The 11,403-nt window shown below is 43.9% G+C and overlaps 1 long non-coding RNA gene across 1 annotated transcript; it reads left to right on the forward strand.

The window, feature by feature from the left end:
* Positions 1–4,525: 4,525 nt before the first annotated feature.
* On the forward strand, positions 4,526–11,146 carry LOC311523213. The gene is made up of 3 exons (XR_014712296.1): positions 4,526–5,113; positions 7,286–7,525; positions 10,505–11,146. It is a non-coding gene; the product is annotated as an uncharacterized lncRNA (long non-coding RNA).
* Positions 11,147–11,403: the final 257 nt, after the last annotated feature.

Below are 11,403 nucleotides of genomic sequence, written 5' to 3' on the forward strand. Positions count from 1 at the left end.
TGGTTGCTAGCACTGCTACGCAACAGTGAAAACTATCTTAGTGCAGACAGGGCCTCACTTCGTGGTCTCTTCCCAGAGTGCCTCCCATCTTTCTTTTCCTTCATTAGAGTTCTCCCATCCTCTTCCTCCCTTTAGTGCCTCCCTGCTTCCCCATAATCTAAGGGGAGATGCTGCACCTAGTAAAGGTGGGGTATGCCAGGTATCCTTTCTTCTGCCTCCCTATGTTGCCTCTTCTTACACTCCTCTCAAGATGGTTTCTGCTGTTGCCACTGTTGAAGGTAAGAGATGGCTGGATGGATCTCTCTTCTTACCCACCTTTGGGACTGCCACTGCTGCTGCCACTACTGAAGGTGGGGAGGCCAAATCCCCTGCTCTTCTGTTCTAATATTAACTCTTTTAGATCCATTGGGGCGGCAGCAATCTGTTGCTACAGTTGAAGGTGTGGAGGCAGATTCTCTTTTCCTCTGTCATGCTCTTGCCATCTGTTTATAGCTGAATTAGCTTTTCTACTAAGTTGACCTCTTATGGCTGGCAGCTGCTGTACCAGCTCATTGAATGAGTTAGCTTAGCTGCGAGCCAAGGAGTTTGCATCAATCCTAGCACCACAGATGGCTTCCTGGATAGTTCCCCCAAACGCAATGAATTGGTCATGTCCCGTCCAGAACTGGAGAACCCTTAGTCTCAGGCTTTATGGTTCCAAAAACCATTGAGTGGCTGTAATGGGGAGTGAGAAAAACTGTGACAAATGTCTGATATTAGCAGTCATTTTCATTTAGAAATTAAGTATATTTCCACAATAAATAAAGCTAGAAACTCACTTTAAAGATTAATTCTGAGATTTGAATTGCCATTTGAAGAGTACCCAAATTAGGGAATTCATCACCATGGGTTTTGTGGGCCCCAAAGATTGTCCTTGATTTTGAATGATGACTAGATAGGCCTAAACTGATAAAATATATTTGAAACATTCATTTGGTTATGAATGTGTTGATGTTCTTCATATACCATGTAAACATGACTACAGATGGTGGTGCTTTTTAACTTCCTGCTTTGAGGGGGAACAGGTTGGGTGGTAACATATTTAGGCGTGGTCCATGTTAGGGGGTTTATTCCTTCACCCACTTACTTCCCTGGTCCTTCTCGCATGAACAGAGAGCAACAATACCCGAAGTCCAAAGGTGCAGCTGTTGATAAGTGAGTTCTTGCCAGACAGGATGCTATCAAACTAAGTTTCCTTTTACATCTTCTAGGCAGTTCCCTTTCTCTGGAGGCGATAGGCATTATCAGGACAGGACTGTATTCCTAACAGCCCAATAGCACCTTATTTCAATGTGACTAGTTTGGAATGTGAGGGTGTGATCGTTCGCTTCCCAGCTTATGGCTGCCTCTGCTGCTTAGCCAAAGGCCTGAGCCTAAGAACAGGGCCTCAGACTGTCACAGTAAGAGAATGCCCTTACACCGGCAGACAGTGATTTTGATTCTTTCTTTTATACCTCTATAACTAGCTAAGTGATAAGAATACACCTAAATTAGAGTATAGGCCTTTACAGACAGGCCTGAATATCTATATCCTAACAGGTTTCAGAGTAGCAGCCGTGTTAGTCTGTATCCACAAAAAGAAAAGGAGTACTTATGGCGCCTTAGAGACTAACAAATTTATTTGAGCGTAAGCTTTCGTGAGCTATAGCTCACTTCATCGGATGCATTCAGTGGAAAATACAGTGGGGAGATTTATATACACAGAGAACATGAAACAATGGGTGTTACCATACACACTGTAATGAGAGTGATCAGGTAAGGTGAGCTATTACCAGCAGGTTTCAGAGTAGCAGCCGTGTTAGTCTGTATCCGCAAAAAAAAAAGGAGGACTTGTAGCACCTTAGAGACTAACAAATTTATTTGAGCATAAGCTTTCGTGAGCTACAGCATCCGATGAAGTGAGCTGTAGCTCACGAAAGCTTATGCTCAAATAAATTTATTAGTCTCTAAGGTGCCACAAAGTCGTCCTTTTCTTATTACCAGCAGGAGAGTGCCGGGAGGCGGGTGTGTGTGTGAACCTTTATAGTGATAATCAAGGTGGGCCATTTCCAGCAGTTGACAAGAACGTCTGAGGAACAGTGGGGGAGGAGAATAAACATAGGGAAATAGTTTTACTTTGTGTAATGACCCATCCACTCCCAGTCTTTATCCAAGCCTAAGTTAATTGTATCCAGTTTGCATATTAATTCCAATTCAGCAGTCTCTTGTTGGAGTCTGTTTTTGAAGTTTTTTTATTGAAGAATTGCCACTTTTAGGTCTGTAATCAAGTGACCAAAGAGTCTGAAGTGTTCTCCGACTGGTTTTTGAATGTTATAATTCTTGATGTCTGATTTGTGTCCGTTTATTCTTTTACATAGAGACTGTCCAGTTTGGCCAATGTACATGGCAGAGGGACATTGCTGGCACATGATGGCATTGGCATTGGTAGATGTGCAGGTGAACGAGCCTCTGATAGTGTGGCTGATGTGATTAGGCCTATGACGGTGTCCCCTGAATAGATATGTGGACACAGTTGGCAACGGGCTTTGTTGCAGGGATAGGTTCCTGGGTTAGTGGTTCTGTTGCTGGTGAGTATTTGCTTCAGGTTGGGGGGCTGCCTGTAAGCAAGGACTGGCCTGTCTCCCAAGATCTGTGAGAGTGATGGTCGTCCTTCAGGATAGGTTGTAGATCCTTGATGATGCGTTGGAGAGGTTTTAGTTGGGGGCTGAAGGTGATGGCTAACGGCGTTCTGTTATTTTCTTTGTTGGGCCTGTCCTGCAGTAGGTAACTTCTGGGTACTCTTCTGGCTCTGTCAATCTGTTTCTTCACTTCAGCAGGTCGGTATTGTAGTTGTAAGAACGCTTGATAGAGATCTCGATTACAGACCTAAAAGTGGAAATTCTTCAACAAAAAAACTTCAAAAACAGACTCCAACGAGAGACTGCTGAATTGGAATTAATTTGCAAACTGGATACAATTAACTTAGGCTTGAATAAAGACTGGGAGTGGATGGGTCATTACACAAAGTAAAACTATTTCCCCATGTTTATTCCCCCCCTCCCCACTGTTCCTCAGACGTTCTTGTCAACTGCTGGAAATGGCCCACCTTGATTATCACTACAAAAGGTTCGTTCCCCCACCCAACACCGCTCGCTCTCCTGCTGGTAATAGCTCACCTTACCTGATCACTCTCCTTACAGTGTGTATGGTAACACCCATTGTTTCATGTTCTCTGTGTATATAAATCTCCCCACTGTATTTTCCACTGAATGCATCCGATGAGGTGAGCTGTAGCTCACGAAAGCTTATGCTCAAATAAATTTGTTAGTCTCTAAGGTGCCACAAGTACTCCTTTTCTATATCCTAACAGTCCACAGCAACATAAAGGGTTAATCTATCCCTGAAATATAAAAAGTCTCAAAATAAGAAGCAAAAGGAAATCCTAGGGCAATCGCTCATACAGAACATCCAGAAACATGAACTACCTTTACAGATATTTATTATAGTAACCTTATTTTTAAAACTGTTCTCATAACTGCTTTTGAGAACTGTGTTTTAAATGACAAACAGGACCATTACAACTGCAGTTGAATCAGATAGTCTCAGTGGGGCCATGCTGCCATTATCAACTATATAAATATTGCAATTGGCTCACGGCCCAGTTTATTTTAATGTTTCTAGTTGAGCTCTGGAAACTTCATGGAAATGCTAGGCCTATGATTCTTGCTTGGATTGTTCTCTTGAGTACAGCAGACTCTACTGTAAGCTCACTAAATAATGTAGCTTCCAAAAGATCATAATGTTCAAACTGAGAGGAAGCTAAAGTGGAGCTGTTGTGAATTAAAACAATTGTAGTGCTTCACACATACTTGACTCATTGTTGTTTTAAACACCACCATAAAAGTGGTTTTACTGTCAAAAACATAAAACATAAAGCAAACACATCAACAAAAGCTGCAAAACATTAAGGGGAATTCAAGGATACCACTGCATCAATGGCTGCCATTGTGTCAACAAGGTAAAGATCCAGTTCATGAGTTGTGCTTAAAGGGCAGATCCCTTGGTGTAAATCAGTGTATCTGAATTGATGTCAATGGACCTATTCCAGTTTACGCTAGATGACAATCTGTCCAAAAGTGTGATTCTACTTTGTAAACTGACTCTCTAAGAATGGCAGCGTAGGGTCCATGCAGCTTGCTTCTCAGTGACTTTCAGATCAAATTGGCTCAATTTTTAAGTACAATTTTTTTTCCTGACATCCAACACTGTAAACTCAAGTTGGAATCTGAAAGGTGGACTGTATTCTTTCTGGTTTTTGTGCTAACATCTAATAATAAAGATTCTGCCTGTAGTGGGTCAGTTGCAAAGGGTTAATAGCAGCCCTTGGAGTGGCTGTGCAGAACCCAGCCAATCAAAGAAGGCTTAGAAGCAGCCAATCAGGGCCAGGCTGGGCCCTATGTAAAGGCTGCAAAGCAGAGATGACAGGGAGTCTCTTCCTGATATGCAAGGGAGGAGCACTGGCTCCCAGGGATAGCACCATAGATAAAACTGTGCTGCCAGGCTCAGGGGAGCAAAGGGAAAGCTCCAGCCTGATACCTGCCAGGCTGAGGCCCCTGAAAGAAAGGACCGAGAAGGTGCAAGGGCCAAAAGGGAAGTGGCCCAGAGAGTGTGAGCAGTAGAGGGGAGAGAAAGAGGGCAGGACATGGCTGATGCCAGAGGGTCCCTGGGCCAGGACCCAGAGTAGTAGGCAGGCTTGGGTCTCCCCCCACCCCGCCTTACACTGCACCTGGCCATGGAGGAGCATGGCCTGATACAGACACTGGCTTGCCCCTGAGGCCAGGGGATAGACTTTGGGGCTGCAGTTGGCCACGAGGGAAGGTGCAGACTGAGGACTGCAGATACCCCCAGAAGGGGATAGAATCAAGTGAGGCACAGGGGAGGGCTGTGTCCAGAAGAGGACACTGGAAGTCAGGGAGCAATGCGGGTCCCAGACAGTACAGCAAAGCAGACAACGGGTGGGACACCACCCGCAGAGTGCGCTCCATGGCTAGGACAGAGCTAAGTCCCAGAGCAACCAACAGGAGGCACCGCGGTGGTGAGTCTGCAACCCGTTACACTGCCTCATCCCTGTGCAATCCAACTTTGCCCACAGTTACACAGACTTGGGGCCAGATTTTCAATGAGATCAGCAGTTATTTAGGCACCAAAATAAGATTTTCTAAATTGTTCATCATATTGGGTGCTGACAAGTTCTAAAAATCTGGCCACAAGTGTTGCAGTGGGAGCAGCTGGATGCTGCACACTTTTGCAAATCTGACCCTTAGGATGTTTGGTTTCTTATGTTTCTAGTGTGTTTGATTTTTGTCTTTGGTGGTATTGAGCAGAGGTAACCGAGAGCAAAATTTGACCTCCCCACCCAATTGGAACTTAAGTAACAATTCTGCTAGTGATGTTTGAGCCAGAATAGAATCAAGCTCATTTTCTCATATGTAGGTACATTGACTCTATACTGCTAACAGAAGTAAAAAAAAATACAAATTATTTTTGTCACCGAAGCAAGCGAATTAGACCCTGAAAATAGGGAGCAGATTTGTTGAGTGAGCAGATGCTATTTTTACAAAGTAATTTTCTACCCATAATCACACTATGACAGAAGTACAACTTCCAAATAGCCTAAAAAAGCAAAGCATGAACCATGGATTTGTCTGTCATGCTTTCCTTGCAAATGTATGCCCGGGCTAAAAATACTACAAAACAATAAGCACAAAGAGGAGCTTTTATTAACTATAATTTGTGTAACAGGCAAACAAATTTGACTGCATCTGCATTTCAGCAAAGCAACACTAAACTAATCCAAAGGCTCACTCCTCTTTGTATAAAGATTTCAAAGCATTTCCTGACAGGCAGAATTAATTTTGAGTTTCAGCTGCCCACTGTTTAGATAATCTCTAAATCATTTTAGAATTACAATTAATAATCTCATTCCAGCAAAATTGTACAAGGAAATGGTGGGGGGGAAAAGGTTCCCCCATGCCTCAGCACAGTTCCATTTATCTTCGCTGACTTTCAGTGGAACTGAGGTTCTCAAGTAGCAAGATTCTTTTGAACATTTTACTCTGTCCCATACTGAAGGCTGTGTCTAAATGCACAGGCTATCCCTAAATTACTGTAGAAGTGCAGCTAAAAAAGGGAGAACTGCACTTACTGAAATGTTTTATTGGTTTGTCTGGATGTGTTTCAAATTCTACTGCTTATTTTTTTTAGGAAAGTTTAGCAATGAGGACATTTCTTTTTTACATATCTGCACTGATAGAAGTGTCTTATTTTTAGATGGCAAAGAAACAAACAAGTTATTTAAATATATAGGGCAACATACTACTTTGACCTCCTCAATATGTACATGCAAATCCCTTGATACCAGTGGGAGTTCTTCCACTGACTGAGGGCAGTACATAGCCCAAATAAAATAGAATTTTTTATCTAATTCTTTTCATACCCAAGGAATCTCAGAGGCTTTGCAATTACATTCAGTACTGGAAGAAAACTGACTGTGTACAGAAATGCAGTAACTACTAAACTCTTAGCAATACTCAAACAGTGTCATGCATATTAAACGTGTTTTACTGATAGTGGGAATATTCCTGTGACATAGTGATTTCCCTCTATTCTTTCTGAAACTAACAATACAAAAGTTATTTCTGGTCAGTCTTCAAAAACTGGTGTATACATTTATTTAACAAACATAATTGAGAATTCTATGCAGAATTTCTCAAGGATTTGAAAAATGAAACCAAGAGGAGTAATTTAGTACCTGAATGTTTTTAAATAACATCTGTATTAGATTTCTGAATACAGCGGTACTCTGTTACACCATTCCTGGGCTTGGGGCAGGAATTAAGGGAGGATGAAAGTGGTTTTAAGTCACCTTTGTTCTTCTGTATTTTGGAGAAGCCAGTGCACCCTGGCCATAACTACATATACCAGGAGCAGAGACCAGGGCCAGCATCAAGTCATTATGCATCTCTATACCAGTTGGAGAAGTTCCCTGTGTAGGGATATTCCCTATTTCTATCCCTTTTAAGGCTTCTTAATGCTCCAGTGTAAAAGCCTATCAAGCCCTAAGTATTTTCAAACAACATCAGAGTATAAGAAAGCATGCTCTTTTAGAATGTAGTTTCTAGATGTTATTTTCAGAAGAACTGTTTATTATAATAAATTTCTAAGAGAATGTCACCATCAAAAACAGTGACTGAAATCTTCTCTGCAGAATTTCACTTGCCGTAAGAACTTCACCTTGCTTATATGCAGTCTTTTATGGACACAGCACAATGAAGAGAGATTCAAGAACTGTAAATCTTCTCTACCTTCCCCCACTTTCCTCCAAAGTGCATAATCAGTGGTGTTGGCCCAGTTTCCAGAATCATGTCAGGATTCATTCTTACGAAAACAGACTGGTGTTTCCTTAAAAGTTGAACCACAAAAAGAAGACAACTGCTATTACTGCATAGTATGTATACATTATTTATTTTGAAACATTTAAATTATTAATTAGGATAGTGTCATTTTTGCAAAAGATAGTCACTTCTCTTTAATGGGAATGGGCCACGTTCGATAGGATTTCAATGGAATATTTCACACACAGAAATGAAGGTAGAATTTGCCCCATAGTCTCTCTCCTTGGGGCATGTGAACATTACCCTCCTATCTTTTCAGAATTATATTATACAATGAGTGACAGAGCAACCAGATCTGTAGGAGAAAATCCATTCCATGTTTTTTAAAAATTAAATTCATAAGCTAGGAGAGGGAGGGAAGTCCATTAGAGTTCCTACTAAGGTTGGATGCTATTCCTGGCACACACTGTAGCATTCAGCTTTAATTTATGTTCATTTATCTTTAAATAAAGATGAGGGAACTATTTTTCCTGATAATGAAAGTAATTTGTGTTAGGTAAAATATATTTGTTTGGAAACTCCAGGAATTAGTATCTCGGTTAGAAATGCAGCCCTATTCCAGGAGAAAGCTTCTGTGAGGCAAAACTCCCAAAAGATCTGTGGAGCTCCCTGAGTGCACAACAACAGAGGTTGATCCTGATTCTGGGAAGGATAGGGTGTGCTTTAACTTCAGCAGTAGTCACAGCATGGTGGTTGAGAAATTATGTGGCCTCCTTTCCAGGGGAGAGTCACAGCCTCCATCCCACCTAATTGTTGTATGTGATTTCCTAATGCTGGCCTTTCCTCCTTATTTCTAACTGCAAAAATTCATTACATAGAAACACCTAAAATACTTTATATATACATATATTACTTTTTCATGTAAGCAGTTACTGTAGTTTGCTCATGGCTGTTATGTGATTGTGAATCAGGCCTTGTCTACACTGGCAAGTTTCTGTGCAGTAAAGCAGCAGTAAAGTGGTGTAACTCCCAAGGTGTACACACTGCCAAGCCAGTTAGTGCATAGAAACTGCACAGTTGCAGTGCTGTAAAAAAACAACCAGTGCCATACAGCTTTCTGTGCCGGGGCTACAGTGCCACGGTGCCAGTGTAGACACTCTGGTCAACTACAGCACTGCAACTGGCCTCCGGGAGGTGTCCCACAATGCCTGTTCTCACCTCTCTGGTCATTGGTTTGAACTCTACTGCCCTGCCCTCAGGTGACCAACCGTGAGCCCTACCCTTAAATTCCTTAGAAATTTTGGAAGTCCCCTTCCTGTTTGCTCAGCGATGTGTACAGTGGTCTCAGCGCATCTTTCCCGGTGACCATGTCAGCTCCACGCACCAGGTGATCTCCCGCTTGGAGCAATGCCGAGCTGCTGGACCTCATCAGCATTTGGGGAGAGGAGGCTGTCCACTCCTAGCTGCGCTCCAGCTGTAGGAATTATGATACCTACTAACAGATTTCACAATGTATAACAGAAAGGGGCTGTGACCGGGACACACTGCAGTGCAGGGTCAAAGTGAAGGAGCTGCAGAACACCAACCACAAGGCGCGGGAGGCAAACCATCGCTCTGGTGCTGCGCCCATGAGCTGATGGTTCTACAAAGAGCTAGACGCGATACTCAGTGGCGACCCCACCTCCACTGCGAAGGCCACTGTGGATACTTTGGTGGCTTGCCTGCCAGTCTAGAGTGGACTGAGCCAGGAGAAGGAAATCTTGGACGAGGAAGTGGAGGGGGAGTGGGGCCCAGAGGCAGAGGATGACTCGGAGGTCAGAGGTGCATACAGCCAGGAGCTCTTCTTTACTCCAGAGGAGGCTAGCCAGTCACAGGTGTCAGAGCTTGGCGAAGCGCAAACAGGAGAGAAGGCCTTTGATTTTGGAAATCGCTGAAGTGAGTTGTTGGGGGCAGGAGGGTTGCAGGAAGCAGGCTTGTGTCTGAATGATGTGTGTACCACCACATGTTTAGTCTGAACAGCAGAACAGGGTGTTGATTGACTCCCTCACTTCATGGGAATCTGCCTCAGAGATCTCCAGGAAACTCTCATGGAGATACTGGGCAATCCGCTGCCTCAGGTTCTTTGGCAGAGCTGCTTTGTTTCCTGCCCCATTAAGGGTAACTTTTCAATGCCACTCTGCCATTCCCTGGGATGGGGGAAGGAGGGGGACCATTGCTGCACACAGGCGAGCCACAAGGGCCAGGGCAGAAGCTGCAGTCTTGGAGAAGACCCTCCTTTGATTCCCTGCTCACCCTCAGCAGTGAGATATCTTCCATAATGAACACAGCCTGTGGAAAATGTGGGGACAAATGATTATAAGGCCACCTCTACAGTGCAGCCTCCCCAAGAACTACGTGCCCAGTGTACAGTATGGTCCTGGAACACTGATTTCCCCTGCCCCTGTGGTTAGTGTGGCTCATGTGTGCATGCCTGGGGTCAGCCAGTTAATGACAAGTATGTGAACGGTGGCTGTGTTCTAAATCACTGAATCAGTGGTCTGTTTAAATACTAAAAAGAAAAGGAGTACTTGTGGCACCTTAGAGACTAACCAATTTATTAGAGCATAAGCTTTCGTGAGCTACAGCTCACTTCATCAGATGCATATCGTGGAAACTGCAGCAGACTTTATATATACACAGAGAATATGAACCAATACCTCCTCCCACCCCACTGTCCTGCTGGTAATAGCTTGTCTAAAGTGATCATCAGGTGGGCCATTTCCAGCACAAATCCAGGTTTTCTCACCCTCCACCCCCCCACACAATGGCCCACCTGATGATCACTTTAGATAAGCTATTACCAGCAGGACAGTGGGGTGGGAGGAGGTATTGGTTCATATTCTCTGTGTATATATAAAGTCTGCTGCAGTTTCCACGATATGCATCTGATGAAGTGAGCTGTAGCTCACGAAAGCTTATGCTCTAATAAATTGGTTAGTCTCTAAGGTGCCACAAGTACTCCTTTTCTTTTTGCGAATACAGACTAACACGGCTATTACTCTGAAACCTGTTTAAATACTGCTTCTGTAAAATGTTGCATTTTGGCTTCACAGATATGACCTTGGGAGCCCAGCCTCCCTCTTTGTTATTGCCAGCTGAACGGCTGCACAGAATTAGAAAGCGGCCATGAAGAACTAAAGAGGACTTTCTGCATGATGTCATGATGCACTCCGTGGCCAAAAAAACAAGAATTGAAGGAGTGGCGGGACAGTGAGAAGAGGGACTGAAAGGAGAACACAGTGCACCAGAATGAAGCTATGGAGTGGCTCTTAAAGGTTACAGAGCACCAAGCGGACACACTCCAGGCACTATGAGCACTTGTTCCGTGCCCGCCCTCCCTTGCAGTCGCTGTCGCAAAACTTTCCCGTGCACCCCCCAGACACCACTAACACACTCTTATCAACCTCCTGGCTCCAGTCTGTACCCGCTACGTTCCACTCCTGCCTCGTCACAGTCCAGTCCTGTGGACTCTCAGTACCCGCTGCACTCAACACCTGTCCGTCTGCAGTTTAGCCCTGCTGAAGTACAGTACCCGCTGCACTGTACTCCAAAGGACAAGGTTGCATATGATACCCGACATACACAAATCTTTAACCATCCCAGGACCCCACCTCCTCCTGGGACCCTTCCAATCCCTTCCCCTATCCCCCACAGTGCTGATGTGGTTTTTTGTTTGTCTCTCTCCTTTGGTTGGTGTTTTTTAATAAAAGAATTGTTTTGGTTTGAAAGCACTCTTTATTCCATTAATTGAAGCAAACGGAGACCTGCAAAGCAACAGGCAATTTTCTTAAATGTTCACAGTGCATCGTCTGCACCAATCACAATCACCTCCTAGCTTTACAAGCACGGCACTCCCAAGCATAACACCAAATATTAGTGGCTTTCAGCTTCAAATTGCTGCCTCAAGGCATTCCTGATCCTTATGGCCCCATGCTGCACCCCTCTTACAGGC

The sequence above is a fragment of the Lepidochelys olivacea genome, assembly GCF_965140295.1.
Source record: "Lepidochelys olivacea isolate rLepOli2 genome assembly, chromosome: 7".
In the NCBI taxonomy this organism is placed as follows: Eukaryota; Metazoa; Chordata; order Testudines; family Cheloniidae; genus Lepidochelys; species Lepidochelys olivacea.